At 43.2% G+C, this 20,008-nt stretch overlaps 1 protein-coding gene across 1 annotated transcript in view; it reads right to left on the bottom strand.

The window, feature by feature from the left end:
• The window catches only part of LOC311062040 (hippocalcin-like protein 1), a 44,831-nt gene extending 25,369 nt beyond the window's left edge, over positions 1–19,462 (bottom strand). Inside the window, exon 1 of the mRNA XM_084080800.1 lies at positions 19,120–19,462. The gene's annotated coding sequence lies outside the window, so the exon portion shown is untranslated. The remainder of the gene's footprint in view (positions 1–19,119) is intronic.
• Between the last annotated feature and the right edge of the window lie 546 nt (positions 19,463–20,008).

The raw sequence follows: 20,008 nt of genomic DNA, 5'->3' as shown, positions 1-20,008 counted from the left end.
GAAAACACACAAACAAACACGCGGGCACACACACACACACACCCAACGTACACATACATTTGCATACATACTCATTGTTTCACAGTGAGGGTAGAATCTACCAAGGAGTGAAATTGACGGCGGGGGGGCATTTAAGAATACGTATGAGTGATGCTGCTGTAGCTATCGTGATTTTATTGCCTATCTCTCCGCTTAATTTTGTTTAATAGCTTAGACAGGCAGCAGATTAATGTGTTAATTATAAAGCACTTATCGAGACAAGGTTACAAAGTGATTTACATAAAACGGAAGAAATAAAATAAAATTAGAAACGGAATTAAAGAAAATATGATACTGTATAAAATATAAAGTGCAATGAGAAAGAAAACATTATGGTAAAACCGTACAGCTTTTAAATGATGGAAACGCCTTTCGATATCAGTGCTTTCTAAGAAGTTATTTAAAAGCAGACACGGCTCTATCAAGCCTGAGCTCCTCAGGCAGGTGGTTCCAGAGCCGAGGAGCCCAGACATCAAAGGCACAGTCACCCTTTTGTCATTCAGCCTCGACTCAGGAACAACCAGCAGGCTCCTGCCTGAGGACCTCAGGCTGCACACAGGCTCATATAAGTAATAATAACTCAAAAATGTAATTAGGGGCCAGGCCAAGAATAATACTCAATCGATGAACCCAGGAAACATATTTAGTCCTCTGTTTTGAGGCCATGTTGAACGGTGAGTGGGAGAGGCATAGACTTCAAGTGTGTGTGTTGCAGCATCAAAGGCAGAGCCATTTGTTGATTGCAAAGTATGAGACACTGAGGTAGAGGTGCTTCTTTCAAAATGTTGGTTACGCAGCGCGTTGTATAATGCAGGGATGAGGGTTTTTATTTTTTCATGAGGACACAGAGAACAAAGAAAATAAAGATGAAAGGACATGGGAGCAGAAAGAGAAAGCCCAACAGAATCCTGTAGATCAGCTCAACGGGAAAAGCAAAAGGAACGAAAATAACAAGGGACAGTGTTATGGATAATTAATGTCCCCTCCCTCTCTCCCTCCCTCTCTCTCCCACCCTCCATCCATTTAGTTCCAGTATCTGCTGTCTGTTAGTGCGGTGACCTTTTGTGAGTCTGTAATCCTAGCGCCGTTCTGAGGCTCATAATGTATGAAAATCCATACCGTTTTCTCCATACTGAGCGCACAGTAAGACAGGGGGCTTGCCTGCTGACAAGCCAAATCACGGCCCTCGCACTCAGACGGCTTATCATTACCAGGTAGCAGCGAGCCAACCAGCTTTCCCTCGGGAGGGGAGTTAACTTCTCTGTCTCATAGAAGCAACTTGACCTCTGACGCTGAGGGAGACACAGCTGAAGAGCAAAGATTCCTTTAATCTGTACATCCTTTCTACCCAGAGCTGTCATTTTCTACTCCCACTCCTTCGCATTCAAGTGCATCCGACCCACAGTCACGACGCTGCAACAGATGATGTCGTTCTTCTGCCTTGCTTGCATGAAACTTCAATCAGGAGGCTTATTATCCCCTGAGCAGATGGGACATTGGGTACTAGGGCTGTCTGTTAAAAAAACTTTGAAGGCGTCAAATTGAAACATGGAACGTTCCTCTTATTAGCATTTCCTTATAGGACCATACCAGTCTAAACACATCACTGTTTACTCAAGCTCAACCATATGACTCAAGCTCAACCATATGACTCAAGCTCAACCATATGACTCAAAGCTCAACCATATGACTCAAGCTCAACCATATGTTGTGCATAAACATAGACCATTTGTCTTTAAGTGTTTCATTGTTAGAGGTTCTACAGTTTGTTTCATGTCACGGTTGTCATCAGTTTGTTTACATTCTGTAAACAAACTGATTTATGCTGCAGAGTGCAGACATTTCAATTTTGTTTACAAACCAGGCACTATTTTTAGCTAGATTTGTCAAATCAATCTACATTTTAAAATGTATTCAAACACAACAATAATGTCACTTTGATAAAATAAAATAAAAAACTAACTGAAAACTGTCACAGTTATATTACTTATATCATTTACTATTTGAAGCAAGTTTCAAGTCATGCAAGCTGATGTTCATGTCATACTGAAATGAAAGGGAAACATTGGCTTCCTGAAGACCAAAGAGAAGCCCCTTTTTGCTTTGGAAAATGGCCAGCCAAATGTCAAGTATGCTTTGAGTCATAGTCAATAAGCTAAACATGGCAGACTGGTGTGGTATGGTAAGAAATTAATTGCGTGCATATTGATGTTATGTATAACTGGTATTATATACAACTACTTATTACACAAAAAACGAGGCAAGCTAGAGCTGTGCATAGTTGAGCTGCCTCAACACCCTCTGGTGGACAGATTTGCAGACAGAATTACATCATATATGCACAAGCAATCCTCAGAATAGTTTTGCATCCCATTGTGGTTTAACTAATAATTTACTTGCATAATTCAGCAAATAGAGAGAGCATTGTAAAAAAAATATCTGGCACAGGAATGAATAAATAAATCAATACCCCACCGTAGTTACAAAGAAACAATCTTTCAATCTTTGACCCAAACAAACTCATAATCCGACCTTTAATATGCATACGTAAGTTAATTTAGCTTCCTGTCATAATGCTATGGCAAATGTAAAGCCAGCAGATAATCCTGTAGATAAAGTAAAGCTTATAGCCAGATTATTAGACCACTTCTCTCAAATGATACATGCACAGATGTTAGTACACAAAGGAGCCTATATTAACCACTTGAACCATATACTTAGTTGACCGGATTCCCAAGGGCTCTATACTAGGCCCATCCTGTTTTAGGTCTACAATAAATATGTGTCGCAACGTCGTGCAACGTGATTTCTACTGAATGTTAGCCCCAGATTAGGGACGCGAGTAGCATTGTAAATTGCATATCTAAATGGTGCATATTCACATTAGTATTGTTGCAAATCGGTGAGATCACCACATATGCTCAATCTCAATATTTGACATTTGTGTTTTTCTTCACTAGATAAGTCTCTCGGGAAACATTTGACAGGCACGCAACTATTTCTGGACTAAAATGATTTTTCGATCGAGGTCTCCATTGTATAAAACAAAAACAACAATGAATTGAATCCATGTCATTGAAAGTGACCCTTAAATCCATATTGTCCACAGACTCTCCCCAGGGCCGGTCGGGGCATGGCTATTCTAAGATGGGAGGAGAGTCCTGATATTGTTCTATCCTTAGCTGCAATCGATCCACTGACATGCAATGCCCATCTTAACCTATCCTCTCTGTTCTCCTCTCCTGCTCCTTCCATCACTTTCTGTTCCTCCCGGCCTCTCGTCTCCGGTGTCAGCTCGTCGTTTTTTTGAAAACAGCCGTTGTGATCTTTGCTAAACGCTGTGGGCTCTGTCTGCTGCATCTTTTTGCCCCGCTCTCCCTTGGTATCGCTGCTCCAGATCTTTGCCGCGGCACCTGCCAACCCACACACTGGCAACGCTGGCCTGTATAGTTTAATGGCCCTCTGGCCAGCAAGCTCTTTCTCTCTCTCGTCTGGCGGAGCGGGTTTAAATAGGGAGGGGGGTTCGATCGTCGTCACCGGGATTAGATTGGCACACAACCATGCCTCCCTCCTCTCTCTGTCTCCCACTGCATTCTTTCTCTCTCTCTCTCTCTCTTAGTGGTGGAAGGTAACTAAGTACATTTACTCAAGTGCTGTACTTACAGTAACTGCATTTTTTTTTCTTTAAAAAAAAGATTACTTCTACTCCACATCTCAGCATCAAATATTGTGACTTTTGACTCCACTCCAATTATGTGAAAACTTTGGTTACTAGTTACTTTGCAGATTTAGATTGTTATTACAAAACATACATTGGCCACTTAAGCCCTGTTTTATACTTTGGTTATTCAAAAATAGCAGATCTACAAGCTCACATTGTGGTGTGTTGTGAGCTTGTGGAACAGTGAAATGGTGCTTAAGTGGTTAATTCATAATTCATCATTGGTGTACGTTTGGGTCCCAGGGTCCCTTCCAAGAAATGTAGTGAGAGTCAAAAGCATTTGTCTGAAATGTAATGGAGACCAAGGAGTCTGGGGGTTCGAATCCACCCCGGTGCATCCTGCTTTGTCGACCGCCTATAAGAACACAATTGGCCCGTGTTCTGGGGAGGGAAGCCGGGCGGGGAGGGTGATCATGTATTCCTACGGGCTGGGGCAGGGAGCACCTGTTTTAGCAGGGAGTGTTGGGCAGGAGGAGTAGGACAGAGGCTCTACGTCTTCCCGGTGGGGGCTCCTCACTGGCAGGTGAGTCAGTTGGATACAACAGCAGTGACAACACACATAAATGTGTGTGGGGAGGAATACATTGGCATAACAACTAAATTGGAGAGAAAAAAGGGATAACGGGCAACAACAAAAAGACGTAATGGAGTGAAAGTCAAGTACAGATACTACAAAAATGGACTTAAGTACTCAAGTAAATTCATTACTGTCCATACAGTGTCCACCACTGATGTCCACAAAGCTCTCACTCACTCGCTCTCCCTCTGGACTCTCTCACTCTCTGTTCCTCATTACCCACTACCAAAAGTGGGTTCAGGTTCCCGCGCTGTGTTGGCCTGACACTGCGAGTCCTGTCCTGGTGTCCTGGTTTCACTGCCTGTCTGATCCGCTTGATAAAAAGAAAGTATGTCACCACGGTGCAGACAGGTCAAGGTTCAACTCTTGAACATCCCCGGTGCTCTCGTTTGAAGGAACGAGCCAATTACTGCTTGGTGCAAATGTGTTTGAGTCTCCGTGATGTGCTCAAGTTCTGGCACGAATGCAGGCTTTTAGCATCTCTATTCTGGGGCTAACATTCTGCGAAAATAGCAGATCTACAAGCTCACAATTTCAGTTAAGAGCAATGTGTTAGTGCGAAAACAGGAGGGGGCCTATAGTATAAAGCCTTTGGGAATATGGTCAACTAAGTATAGGATATAATGTAAGTGGTTAACACTCTGTGGAGGCTGTTTTGCATTATGCACTTGGAGGTATCCAGTTATCCACGAGGAAGTTCATGTTTAGAATTCACACTTCTCAGTGTCTCCATTCCGTACCCCAGTTTGAACGCACACGTCAGTAAAACAATAGTGTAAGGACAAGTTAAACAGGACACCGAATCAAAAAAACTCTCAGCTTTCAAGTTGGCCCACAGTATCCGGTTGCCTTTGAACTGGATCGCACACGAGTGGAGCGCTGAAAGGGTTATTGTGCCGCTTTCTGAGGTCTGTGAGGACTCTAAAAACGGGACATCCCTTATTGTGAGAGGCCTCTTGGGTGAAGGGCTTTCGAGGCATTAGAGCGTATTATTTTAGCTCACGTCCCAGAGCATCGGGACCACACTAGCACAGTGGCAAGAACCTAAAAGACCAATGTGTGTGCATTGTTAGGCGCACGTGCACACACACACACACACACACACACACACACACACACAGCCACACAGCCACACATACACAAATCCCTCCCCAGATGAAGTTTGCAATTATTCTCACAGCATCGACTTCCTTCCCACACCGCCAGCGGCGATGGAAGTTATTGAGGTCAAGGAGAACTTGAGTGGCGGAGAGATGAGAGTAGTTGCAGAGACAGAAGCACCGTCACCAGCATGTCGGACGGACAGCCAGGACAGAACAGAACGAACGGAACACTGATGAGAGAGATTGGACCTGGCAACAAAAGGGGAGAGAAAATCCAAGCAAACAAAAACCAATCGGGGAGAGGGATGGATGGAGAGAGTGAGAGAGAGAGAGCAGTCGAGAGCGAAAACAGAAAGAGGAAATTGGTGCTGGCAATATGGACACAATTTTATAATTCAATATTTTGACCAAATACCTCGATATCGATATTGTGATGTTAATATCGTATTTTGATTTTCTACATTTTCAAATGGTAAAAAAAAGAAATAGAATAGCTGATCTACTGTAGATCGGTTATTTTCGGAAAATATTGAAACATTTTTAAAGTATAAAATTGGGCTTAAATTAATGCCATATCACAATATCGAAAATATCGGACGATATCTAGTCTCCTATCAAGATTATAACCTTGCTGAATGCAGGGTGCAATGGACGGACGGCAAGAGAGAGAGACAGAGGTCTTATCATGTGAAGGAGAGGTGGTGGTGGTGGATTGAAGGGCAGATGGGGGATGCGGGAGGCGAGATGTTAGGGGTGGGCGCTTCTGAGGGCGCTTTGGTCTGTTCCAGCTGCTCGCTGGCACATGCATTCATGACAAGGTTACAGTACGACCCCTCTGGCTCTCACACCTCTCATCCCTCTCCGTTTCCTTTTTCGCTTTTCCCCTATTTCACGGTCGATCTCCACCTCTCTCACGGCGGCCATTTCTGTTTTTCCACCTGCTCTGGCAGGAGATGATACCGTGTTCCGCCTGCCTTCTCGCCCTCACATATTATCACACGCGCACACACACACACACACACACACACATTTCTTTGATAATTGTGAAGTAATGATTATGATCAGTGGTGGAAAGTACATTTACTTACGTACTGTACTTGAGTACAATTTTGAGGTATTTGTACTTTACTTGAGTATTTCCAACTCCACTACATCTCAGAGGCAAATATTGTACTTTTACTCCACTACAATTATTTGAAAACTTAAGTTACTAGTTACTTTGTAGATTTTGATTATTATTACAACACATACATTACCCACTTCAGCCCTATACATTTCGGCCTTTTGAAAATAGCCGATCTACAAGCTCACAGTGCGTCGCGATGCGATGCAACGCACTGTGAAATTGTAGATCTGCTATTTTCAAAAGGTTTTTATACATTTGAAAATTTGTGAAACGGGACATACTGCATAATGAGTACTTTCTACTTTTGGTACTTTTACTTAAGTAAAACATTTGAGTACTTTTTACCCCACTGATTATGATAGTAATGATAATTAGGACTTTGTGTGTGGGGGTGGAGGGGGGATTATGCCATTCGTAATTGTGTGTGTTTGTGTGTTCGTGAGTGTGCCTGGGCATGTGAACTGCATGTCGTCGCGGTCAGGCAGAAACCCTGTATCTCCATATTTCAACGTTTTATTTTCTTCATAAACGAATGCCCTTCTGTTTTGTAAATACGAGGTTTCCACCCGACAGCGACGATATAGCGATAGAATCCTGAATGTTGAGAGAGTGTGTGTACTATGTAGTGTGATATAATGAGTAGTATATCTCTCTTCCCCAGCATGTCTCGGGTGGCGTGCCTCTTTGCACTTCATGTGAGTTCCTGTTATTCGTACAGCACTGAATGTGTGGGTACATGATGTGCTGTATGCCACTGGTTCTCAAAGTGGTGTCTGGGGTCCACCAGGGGTCCTAAGAGGGTTCCAGGGGTCCTCAGCAAAATGAGCAACAGTTAAAGCCCTATTTTATAATATTAAGGCTATTCAAAAGTAGCCGAGCTACAAGCTCACAGATGTGCTATTTTTGCAAATCTTCTCGTATGGGGGTGCCTGGCACAAACTTTTTTCAAATGGGGGTCCTAATACATATACTTTTTGGGGTCCTTCACATGAAAATGTTTGAGAACCACTCCTGTAAAGTACGCTGAAACTCAGTACTTCTCTGATTCTAAGATAAGATAAACCTTTATCGATCCCTGGAGGGAAATTCAAGTCTCATTGCAGACAGCTCTGCACGACTTAGAAACACAGAGGCAAAGGTGAGAGTGAAAGGAAAATAAATAAGTTAAGATACTGCAGTTCATTCTGCATTGCAGTTTTGTGTGTGTGCATGGGGGATGGATGCAGTGGAGTCCTTGTCGAAAAGTCCTCGCATTAATATAAGGCAAAGGACAATGCTCTGTAATTAGTCTTTTCGATGACAGTTCGGAGGCCAAAAGAGTTTGCACAGCACTGATCCATGACACAGTTGGTTGAACGGTTATCATTTGTGTTTACCACTGCACTGTATCTGGAATCAGTAGCATGTCACTAATGACATTAGACATTTGTTAAATATGCCTTGACCAGATACCTTGTTTCGCATTGGAATGAAGGTGCTTTGCTGAGTTCCGATTCTCGTCTGTATTTTACAACAAACCTTCGTCTGGTGAGCTATTAACCTGAATAGCCTGTAATCAACTATGTGATAACATGCAGTTGAGTTTCTATTGTAGGTGACAGCGACTGCAGACTTCTATAGTTGTGGATTTAGAAATGTATTGTTGCCTCTCCTCAACTGTCTGGCAGTAGTAAATATTCATTCATTCATTTTCTTTTCTTTTGTGTTGCTTTCCCACAGGGACTAAAATCAATAATTGAATACAACCTACTGTACGTTATTAAAGTGCTCCGAACCAAACTGTTCGCAAATGGAAATGCAATTACACAACAAGGATGTGTGCCTTCGCTTTGTGTTCTGAAAACCATAATCTAACTCAGATTTAGCTTATCTAATGTCATGTTCAGTTCTCTCTGCATTCGGCTCAAGGGAGAGACCGGATCAAGAGGTTGCCAATGATCTCTTGACTTCCTGTGGCCATTCCATGACGTCAGTCACCTATGACATATCTATGCGGTATGACTCTGTATTTGGGTTTCAGCCTGATCTGACAGCCATTGATCCATTATAAAACTGAAGATAAACATTTCAAAAAGTATTCAAACAGTTGAAATGCATGGAGCTACTTACATGGCGTGCTGGCAGCATGCACACTAAATGTGGCGCTGATCAGTCCAGTGGTTACTCCTGTGTGTGTGTGTGTGTGTGTGTGTGAGGGACATTATGTCTAAAGCATACATTCACAACTCCCAAAATTCCCAAATAAGGCAGAGGCATCCACCCAGCAACATTGTGGGAGGCAGGGAAAAGCTTGGGAATGAGCCTAACTCTGAAGACTCAGGAAACGGGGGGGTAAAAAAGAGAGGGATGATTGGAAAAGTATGCCATGCCGACTCGCCACATTATAGACGTCTCGCTTTCCCATTTCCTGTGCCGATGACGAAAGGGGAGAGGAAGGGTCTAAAAATACACGCGCACCCCCACTTCTGTCAGGAAGGCCAGCGGCCAGCTCAGCAAGAATTTCCCCTTCACTCACTAATACAGATCGTGTCGCACCCCCCCCCCCCCCCCCCCCCCCCCCCGCCAGTCGGGACAGATTCAATCCCACAATGCAACGCTGCGGCTCGTGCGGTGCATGCTGGTAGGTAGGGTTACCTCTGGGGCTAAGTTGAATCACATCACACGTTTCAGACGATTTTCTCTTCACTTCTCTTCCTCCCACTCCCCCTCATCCTCCCCCTCGCATCGTGCAGGCGCACATGTAAAAGTTCACACATCAACCTGGTGAAGAGGTGCGAGATTCACACATTCTCTCTGATCATTACCTTCCCCCGGCCCACTCACTTTGCTTCCGTCTTACTTTCTACTATCTCAACCGCTTTCTACCTCTCTCTCTTTTCTTTCTCTCTGTGTCTCCTGACTCGCTCCTCCTCGCCAATTCCCTTCAGTTCCTCACTCCCTCTCTCTTAGGTTATGTCTTGCTTTTGTTTTCTCTGTCATTCATATTGCATAATGCGCAAGATAAAAAAAAACGAGTGGTAGTTGAGCTGTAACACATGGCAGATGGATTTAGCAGAAAAACGTTTGCTGGTGATTGTCGAGGCAATGACGCCTTCATTCACCTAGCCTTCAATCAAAACACTACTAGAGCCATGTAAAAACTCTTATCAAATGTACTCAAGCATCTGTCAGTGCTTTTAACATTGACAGATGCGGCAAACCACGCCCCACATCGCTGTGATTTTCACTGTGATCCCTTGACAACAAGGCAGGCACACCAACAGCGAGGCCTTGAGACTCGTCGGGCACGCCTGCAGACCGAGCGAGTCCCTGGGCGAGCGAGTGCCTTGCCTTCACCAATCAGCCGATGGGCTTGTGCATCGACCCGTGTCTGAGTTGGCAAGTTGTTGTTGTGGGCGGCGAGCTAGCTAGCATACGGTAAACATGCATGCGGGCGCACGTCACTTCCAACCAGCCGAAGGTAGGACAGCGTAGCCAGTGACTATGATCGGGGGGGTGGTTTCTGGTTTGCTGCATTAGTCAGTGAGGAAAGCATACATGCTTGTGAACAGAAGGGTTGTAAGTGGGGAAAATGAATGAGAACCCCCCCCCCCCCCCCCCATCGTTCCCTCAGTGTGCCCTTGAGCAAGGAACCTCACCAACAACAAATGATCCAGCAGAGCTGCTCAATGGCCAGTACCGAGAGGGAACACTCGGGGGACTGTGTGCATAAAAGCAGAATGCTGCTGAAAAGATCATCTAAATTACCTTCAGTGTACTTTTTCCCTGGGTAAATATGGACTGAAGGAAGGGTCATACTGTATCTAAATGTATACTCTAATAACGCAACAGTCTGCATCAAACAGAACACACCAGACCCGTGGCGGTTCTTGCCGTACCAACATCATGTCCTTCCCTGGAGAGTCAGATGGCAGATTTGATTGAAGACCATTGTGTATTGCTGCTCCAGAGGCTGCTGTATGATTTCAGCAGCAGCAGGGGAAACGAGGGCTGCAGTTGTCACGGCTGCTTGTAAACGCACCCGAGCCACACAGCACCAGATCGACTTTTCTATTTCTGATTGGGCCTCTGCTATTGAGGGCATTGCAGTTCTCGCAGCTGTTCTTCTCTTTCAGAAAGGGACAAGAAAAGAACAAGACTAAGAGTCTAAAAGCCTCACTAGCACCACTTAGAGGCTGTGCTGCTCCTTACAAACGACCAGACCAGAGTGGTTTGAACTTAACCCTGTGCTCGCACTAGTGAGGCTAAAAGTGGAAAACGTTTTAGACTGTTATCGGTGCCAGAGCTGGGGAGTATATTGAATATTCACCTGAAGGGTGAAACAACAGCATAAGCTTTAAAGTTAAATAAAATAGACAACCATAATTAAAAAGCTACAAAGTATCACCATGGGTCACAAATGCAGGTCACCATGCAATCTGAACATTAGATGTTGAGATATCTTGTGTGAAAAGTTGACATTTTGGTGAGTGAGGCGCTAGGGGGTATGTGTGCATGACGTTGATGATCGATTTTGAAATATGAAAATCAATATTGAACACTGTCATGAAGGTTTTTAAAATCTAACTCATCCCTAGGCAGTATGCACGTGACTAGAGGAAAGGTTATGGGGTCACTCAAATAGAGTTGAATCAATGTGTACAGCAAATTCCACAGCAATCCAGCCAATAGTTTTAGAGAAATGTTGTTTGGGACAGAAGGTGATGGAGCAGTGCAAGTGATTGACATGGCCATCCTTAGAAAAAAGAAGAAGAAAATGTACTCCACCGCTAAACTCCATTTACACCACCAAAATATAGATATAGCTGCCGGCCATTCTTCCATGAAAAAGCCTGCATTCTCTTCACGCAATAACAGATGCACCTAAATTGAGAGAATCCCCAGGGACTTGAGAGTATAATACAAGACTATTAGAGTGAAGGGCTTGGTGGTGTTGTGTGTTATTATGGCCACTTCTCTCCTTCAGCCAGCTTTTATGGTGGAAGCATGGAAAGAAGGAGAGAGAGAGAGCAGTGGGGATAAAATGGCATGAGGAAAGATGGAAGTACGGTAAAGTGTGTGTGTGGAGCACAAATCGAGGAGGGACGCCCGGGGAGATCTAATGGTCGTGAGAGTAATGGAGCAAAGGAGAACGTCGCCATGGAGGGTGCACTGAGGAGAGAGGCCCTATTTCAAAAGAGAGAGAGAGAGAGAGAGAGAGAGAGAGAGACGAGACGGACACGATGAAAAGAGGGGAAAAGCAGGAGATATGATGTACAATGAGCTAATTAGTGAAGTGCACAAAGAGCATGCTCCCCCGCCTTGTCTGTAGAGAGGTGTTGAGCCTTTATGCTAAAACAACAAGTCTTGTATACACACACACACACACACACACACACACACACACACACACACACACACACACACACACACACACACACACACACACACACACACACACACACACACACACACACACACACACACACACACACACACATGCTTTGCTCCCCTTGAGTTCATTAGCCCAACAACTCACTGGGTTCTGAGAGTAATTGGCTTCCCTTTCAGCTTGGAGGAGAGAGGAGAGTAGAGGGGAGGAGAGAGGAGACCCACACTAGCATTCTAAGTTTGCCTTTCTCACAAGAGAACACGCCTTTCAATCACATTAGCCCTATATACTTTGTCATACGACGAATAGTGAAAATAGCAGATATACACGCTCACAATGGACCGCAAGCTTATAGATCTGCTTTTTTTTTTTTAAACTTGACATTTTCTGAAAACTTTTGCCTATATGACATGGTTTACAGTGGTTAAACCGAAACGTCCCATACAATGACGGTTTTATTTATAATTTATCTTTCATATCCCTCGATCTTTGTCTGATAAGTCTGTAATGATCCGCGAGCAAATGTATCAGTTGGCCTTCGGCCTCCTCATGAGGGGGTAGCCAAACAAAAACAAACAAGCCCAATGACTATTAATTGATCTAGCCTGGCATTGCCAGACTGATGATGTGGATTCACTCACACGTTCCTCCACGGTATCAGTCTGGACTTAGGCCCATAGGCAGAGAGTATGAGATTCACTGTTTTACAGACAGCAGTTGAAATGCAGTCACTGATTGGCCCGGTCATTATATAACATTTTATGATAGGCTATATTTGATCAATCAGATGTTTTCAGATGTTTACCAACTCTTATCTTAACTTACCAACAACTTATTTGTTGACCCCATGACAGCAGCACCTCAGACTGGTCAGAACAACAACATGGTTAGGAAGCCCTTTACATCAGTTCATGTAAAGTAGAAAAACTAGCTTCCTGGGTCATATATGTTTATTAATGCCTATAGGTATATGTGTCTACATGGGTTATCCATGTACTCTGTAGAGTATTTATTTGTGTATGTATGTGCATACACAAAGTTTGCTGACAAACAGGAGATATCCCTCCCAGTAGAATAAGGAATACACACCCCACGCTCCATATGATATGCACAGCACATCCCACCTTCCATATGGAATCACATACTGTAAAGTATACACACTTTTAGGCTCATTCAGCAAATTGATGTCCGGTTGCACAGCGCTGAGGGCCCTTATTCCTTCTTGGTGTAGAAGGCGATGGCAGGAGAAATCAGAGGAGCAATTAAAACGGAGTTCGCCTCACGCAAGAAGGCTGACTTTTATTCCAGCTTCAAGTGCAAGTTAAAGGCCTCAGCCGACACTGCGTTTTGCATACAGCTTCATCGGGTCTGACCTAAAGTATTGTTTAGGAATTTTACAGGTGTTTTATATTACATACCCACCCATTTCATAACAGTGAAATACAATTAAGAAAAACAGCGGATAGGTAGACACAGCTCTAACATCTGTTGTACAATGAAATATGAACCATCGTCACCATGGTGATAATTATGATAGGTAATTTAATGGCTATGCAGCTGCATATCATCGGTGTCGGGTGGGAACCTCATATGTCATATTTCAGGAAATGGAAAAATAAATCACCTGTGTTTCAATGGATCCAATGTAGTTATTATTTAGTCTCAAGCTCTTGTTAAAACCTTTCATTGGTTCAATATTTATAAAACCCACAGACACACTTAAGCACTTTCACTTTTAAAAAATCAAAAATATCAAAAATAGCAGATCTACAAGCTAGTCACAACGTGACACATAGCTAATTTTGCTACTTTTGTGTGACACCGCAGTGTGACAAAATAGGGTATTCACTTGTGGAACATTTTTAAAGTTGAAATATGGAGATACAAGGTTTCTGCCCGATAGAGACAATATTGTATCTGATCATTTTAATGGCACTGTAAAACACTAAAGCCATAATGTGATAAGCATAACCGTCACCATTTCCTCTATATTACCGTTTTATACCAAGCCAAAAAGCCATTGAAAACCAAGGCTAATGTTTATAGCCAAGTGTCGGATGCTGTCCGCTTAATGACTTATCGCTCTTTTTCCATAAACTCCTCAGAGTTTGTCCTTCTTTATTTAAACGACCCTCCGTATCCATCATGCCATTAAAAGATTTACAAACAGCAGGCCACAGCTGTAGAGGGAGGTGCGTCATCCCCGCCCCGGTGTGGCCCTGCTTGCCTGTCACTTCAGCCCACCAAGGGCCCCAAAGGTCACACCTGTCTCCCTAGGAGGAGGTCTATGATAAAGCAGTGGTTCTCATACATTTTACTGTCAAGGTTGTGTATGTTGCTGCGGACCGCCATTTGAAAAGCTTTTCTGCCAGGGACCCGCATAAGAGAAGATTTGTGTTATTAAAACTAGGGTTGTCCGATATTGGCTTTTTTACCGATAACCGATATACCGATATTGTCCAACTCTTAATTACCGATACCGATATCAACCGATACCGATATATGCGGGGATTATTGTGATTAGGGTAAGCTCAAATTTCATATCACACACACCATATACAGTAAGAACTTCTGTAACTTATTTATAAAGCAGTTTTTTTCAAAAACCGATACCGATATTTTCCCGATATCAATTTTTATGCTAATATCGGCCGATAATATCGGGAGGCCGATAATATCGGACATCCCTAATTAAAACATTTCAACATTATTACAAGCTCACAACACATTGCATTGCGATGCTTTGTGAGCATGTAGATCAACTATTCTCGGCTTCAAATAGCCGAGAAATAAAATAGAGCGTGGGGTTTAAGTGTGTAAATTGTTCCTCATTTTGCTGGGGACCCCATGGAACCACCTGAAGGGCCCCTGTGGGTTCCCGGACCCCACTGTGAGAACCAGTGTCTTGACTTAGAGAAGCTGAATGATGATGAGCCACTGTGTAAGCGTGTGTGCGTGTGTGTGGGTGTTTTTGCAAGTCTAATTCACCTTCCCACACCTATCGCTCTCCTGCATCCATGTTAATGTACAGAAGCCCTAATTCAAAGTGACATGAAGGCCATTTGCATGGCTAATGTATTCTGTCTATACATGCAGTCAGGAGGACAGACATCAGCAGCATCACAACAGAAAAAGGTCACTGCCATGTGCATTCTGTGTTGGAAAGGCATATTACTGCAGTACACAGTCAAATCCGGAACTAATAACTTAGTTAATCGAAATCTCTTTTTATATTGTGTCTACCCGGAGGCCCTTCCCGGAGGTTATAACATTATTCTATGATTGTTATAAAAGAATATCAAATGGAAAAAGGTCACTGCTATGTGCATTCTGTGTTGGCAAGGCATAATACTGCAGTACACAGTCAAATCCGGAACTAATAACTTAGTTAATCGAAAACTCTTTTTATATTGTGTCTACCCGGAGGTTATAAAATTATTCTATGATTGTTGTCAAAGAATATCAAATGAATGTTTAGTTTTTTTCTGTTTATGAATCACCAATGATGAACAGACCTATGTTGGGATTTATGTCGTCAAGCTGTGCGTCTGTTGGCATGCGCTCTCACGTGCACTTTCGTCTGCTCTAACTCATTTTGTGCACTTAACCACTTAAGCCCTATATACTTCGTAGTAGGACGAATAGCAAAACTAGCCGATCTGCGAGCACAACGCGTCGCATCGCCATGCGGTGTGAGCTTGTAGATCAGGTTAAGTGTTGCTAAAAGTTGAGTCAAGATCCTAGGACTGGAAGGAATGGTGGACTTGACCTGGAGGGACTTCATGTCATGTCCAGGTCCTTCATGTCATGTCATATAACAGAGGACTTTGACAAGTTGCTCGTCACCCCATAACAACTACAGCCGAGTCTGACTGCATTGTTGGCATTAAAAGCTTAGTTGTAAAATATCAAGAGTCTTCAAATCTCTCTCTCTCTCTCTCTCTCAGCCCTTAGCTGAACTGAATGGCATATGACACTGAATACTACCTGTTTATAAACTCTGTGTGTGTGTGTGTGTGTGTGTGTGTGTGTGTGTGTGTGTGTGTGTGTGTGTGTGTGTGTGTGTGTGTGTGTGTGTGTGTGTGTTCATGTATCTATGTGTCTATCTATGCATGTTATGCACAATTAAGGCACGTGTGTGTATGTTGTGTCTGAGTTACTTAGAGAGTGATGGTGCCGCCAGACCATCCGTTTATCTTCTTACGTAACAACCTGGGTAGCATTAGCAAGAGTAAACACTGGCACTGGAACTAAACATCACTAACTAACAGAAACTACTTATTCCGAGACCACATGCCACAAACGACTCAAGCAGAGAGCGTTTCTGCCTTAGAAAAATCAGCATGAAATATTAATCAATGTGTAGCACCTTTCCTCAGGCACCAAGATCCCATTAACCTTAGGTCAGAAGGAACCAATAATGACCACGACACTGCCATGCTCATCATTACGTTCATTATGGGGCCACTAATGACAATCAGAGAATGACCATAGTGGCTTTAGACCTATAACTGCTATTTAGCTCCCAAATGACTTTAGAATTTTACTAAATCAATACGTCTCAGTGGCTAATGCCAACGCTGGCATGGGAAGTAACTGAACTACCAGGATGACATGTACACTACAGGACCGCGACTGGTGCCTGTTAAGGATAACGGGTGTGAGAATTATATTCACTCATATATTCATTGTTGACAGACTATGTACTCATTTTATTCATATTCACTGATGATAGACTGTACATACATTATCCAGCTACTCACTGCTAACTTCTGATTGACACTGTACCTATATCAGAATCATATTCACTGTTGATAATCTGTACATACAGTATATCAATTCATACTGGTGATCGATGCATATTCAGATTCTACATTTACTGATATAATATAGCTACATATGTTAGCTCATCAGACCAAGTGGACATGTCTAGTGTTAGACACTAATCTGTTTATTTAATAATTTAATTTAATTAATGTTTATTCTTATATGTCTGTTCTTACCAGTAGCTCTCATGTGTTTCACCCTTACTGCTGTTGCTGCTTAAAGTCACCTGGATTTTGTGGATCATAATAGTTTAAATCTTATCTTAAAGCTATGAAAGTTAGGCAAAGGTCTGTCTTCATTTGTTTAAGGCCTTAATAGCGTCTTATAATTAATATAGCGTACCCTTGTGGCCAGTGTTGTATTGGTGATTTTGTTAGTGGTGGGATGCTATTTTAATGACGTCACCTACACTACAGGTCACACAATGGACAGCAGTCGGGAGCCTTTGTATTCTTTGTTGAGGTGTGAATTAAGGGTTGTTTTAAATCGATGCGTGTGCGTGCTCGTGCTCAAAAAAGGGGTTGCATGGCGTGTTACCACGTCCCAAGACCAATGCACCCCTGCTTGTGGCCACAAGGTATGATCCCTTTGAAACACTGATGGACGGCTGAAATACAGTATGCCGCCGTCTACCGGCTCAATAAATAACGGGTCTCATACTCCACTGCCTTTATCTTCAGTAGTATACATCATTGGTTCTCAAAGTGGGGTCCGGGCACCCCCAGGGGTCCTTGGGGGGATACCAGGGGGTCCCCAGCAAAATGTGTTAATAGGCCTATAGCGTCACAATCATTTCAACCACTTTAACCATATTTTATACTTTTGGCTATTAAAAAATAGCAGATATACAACCTTTGTGACACGCTATGAGCGTACATCTGCTATTTTTGAAAATGTTGATGTTGATATATTTTTTTAACATTCTGGGGGTCCCTGGCACTTCAGGTGGGGGTTCACGGCCAAAAATATATCAATTTTGGGGTCCTTGACATGAAAAGATTTGAGAAGCACTGGTAAACATGAAATGATAAATGACACATTTGATTTGACACATGACACGAGAAATAGAGACACGATGAACGAGGGACTGTGAGTCTGTGGGACAAGGGCAGATCTTTCTGGTGCAGCAGCACTAGCACAGTGACGCGCTCTGAGCACTGTCACGTCATTACACAGTAGTACTAGTGAAACAGGAACATCGTTTCACTTTACTCTCTGGCGGACAATAACAAATGATCAGACAGACTGTGTGCTTTCTTTCTTTCTTTCTTTCTCTCTTTCTTTCTTTCAAGCATCGATTTGTCAGGAAAGAAGGAACAGCAGAGTTGAATGAAGCACGATCGCACCAAGCGCATCTGTCACCCCATCATGATGTCCCACATAGGGATATACGCACCATGATGCTTCATTCATAAAAAAAACACCTACTGTATATCTGTCCGACTAGACCGTTATCTGCGATAGACAAATGATTTACTTTATAATCAATGCATTTTGACTATCGTCCATTTTGTGCCCCAAAAAAATGACACGGTCCACGGGGCAAATTGCTGTCACCAAACCAAGTGATAGCCATGGATAGTATTTACTATTTACACAAACTGTCCTAACGGTAGCTATAATAGCCTAGGCCTAATACCTGCCTACTGAATTGGTGCAGGTTGTGTGTCACCTCTATACTGACCGGCGTAGCCTATTTAGTCGCTTCTCCCCCCCACACACACACACACATTGCCGTGGAAACACTAGTGTCCTGATAAACAATAGCACTACAGCAGCAGGCAGCCACCGTTGCCAGATTTTGTGAGAGAAATAAGCAGCCAGGTCTATGAAAACAAGCCCAAGAGAAGCGACTCTAGGCTACACGAGCACTTTAAACCTAATGCAGTATTACTAGGGCCACATACATTGGCTATTTGAAAATAGCCGATCTACAAGCTCACATTTAAAACTGCTCTTGAAATGAAAAAGTGAAATAACATTTGGAATATATATTTGGCGGAAAAACATTCTGATGGGGGTCTGCGGAGACATACTGACGTGCAAATGTTTGAGGACTGTTAAATCAATAATAAAAAAAAATCAACTACACTTAAAAAACAGTCAAAAAAAACGCAACCCGCAACTACCAATATTTGCAAGCAACTTTACAGGAAAAACAAGCCCAAAGTCGCGTATAATAAACGGACATGGCAACACTGCAGGCAGCAGCAGCAGCAACATTGTGCCCCACAGTCCGGCTCTGCAGCGTCGCTGTCAAAGCCATCCGCTCGTCTCCAGCCTATTATTAACAATTCAGCGCTGCTCTGCTAAATATTTAAGCTATCTGTTGACAGATTGCTTTTAGAATCTTACCCGATCCAAGGGAAGAGGGTCCGCTGCGGTGTGATCCACCCGGGGCTGATGTGATGTGCAGTGCTGTTGGTGTTGGGTTGGGGGGGAGAGAGAGATGGGAGAGAGAGATGCTCGGTGTATGTTCTCTTCTGGATGCCTGCGTTCCGTTGCGTCCCCCGATGTTGGCCTATAGGAGACACAGTCCGACCGTCCGACTTGCTGGCCTATAAATGGGCTTTTTTTTTTTACTGTCACCACTCCAACTTGACATCTATGTCATACGTTCTTGTTTAGACACTCCGACCGTCCGTCCGACTTGCTAGCCAAGAAATGGGCTTTTTTTTTGTTTTACTGAAAAGCCCCGAAAACCATGATGATACTACCGTGCAGTCTGTCCCGGCCCGCACACGAACACATACGAATGAACGAGGAGAGGAGATAATGGAACTGCAGGGGCTGGAGGAGGAGGAGAGGAGAGAGTGTGTTTTAACAGGCAGTGTTGCCATACGTTGTGAGAGAAACAAGCAACCAGGTCTATGAAAACAAGGCCAAAAGAAGCAACTAGGCCACATGAGCTCTTTAGACCGGCTATTTGTAAATGGCCGATAAGCTCACAATGCGCTGCGATATTTGGATTTTAACTTATTATTTTACATTTACAGTTTACATTTTAACAACACAAATGCTCCCCTGGGCACAATACATGTTCGTGAAAATAATTGAGAACCACTGGTTTATATAATAATTTAAAAAAAATGGAAGCAAGCCTAAATAAACAAGTACACTTTAGAAACAAGCCCTAAAAACCGCAACCCGCAACTACCAATTTTTACAAGCAACTTTACAGAAAAAGAAGCCCAAAGTCGCTTATAATATGCGCCACATGGCAACATTGGTTTAAAGGGGGGAG

The sequence above is a fragment of the Gymnoscopelus microlampas genome (genome assembly GCF_963454915.1).
Source record: "Gymnoscopelus microlampas genome assembly, chromosome: 15".
NCBI classification, from domain to species: Eukaryota; Metazoa; Chordata; class Actinopteri; order Myctophiformes; family Myctophidae; genus Gymnoscopelus; species Gymnoscopelus microlampas.
Note: the sequence above shows the minus strand (reverse complement) of the source record. Positions and strands in the feature narration are given on the sequence as shown.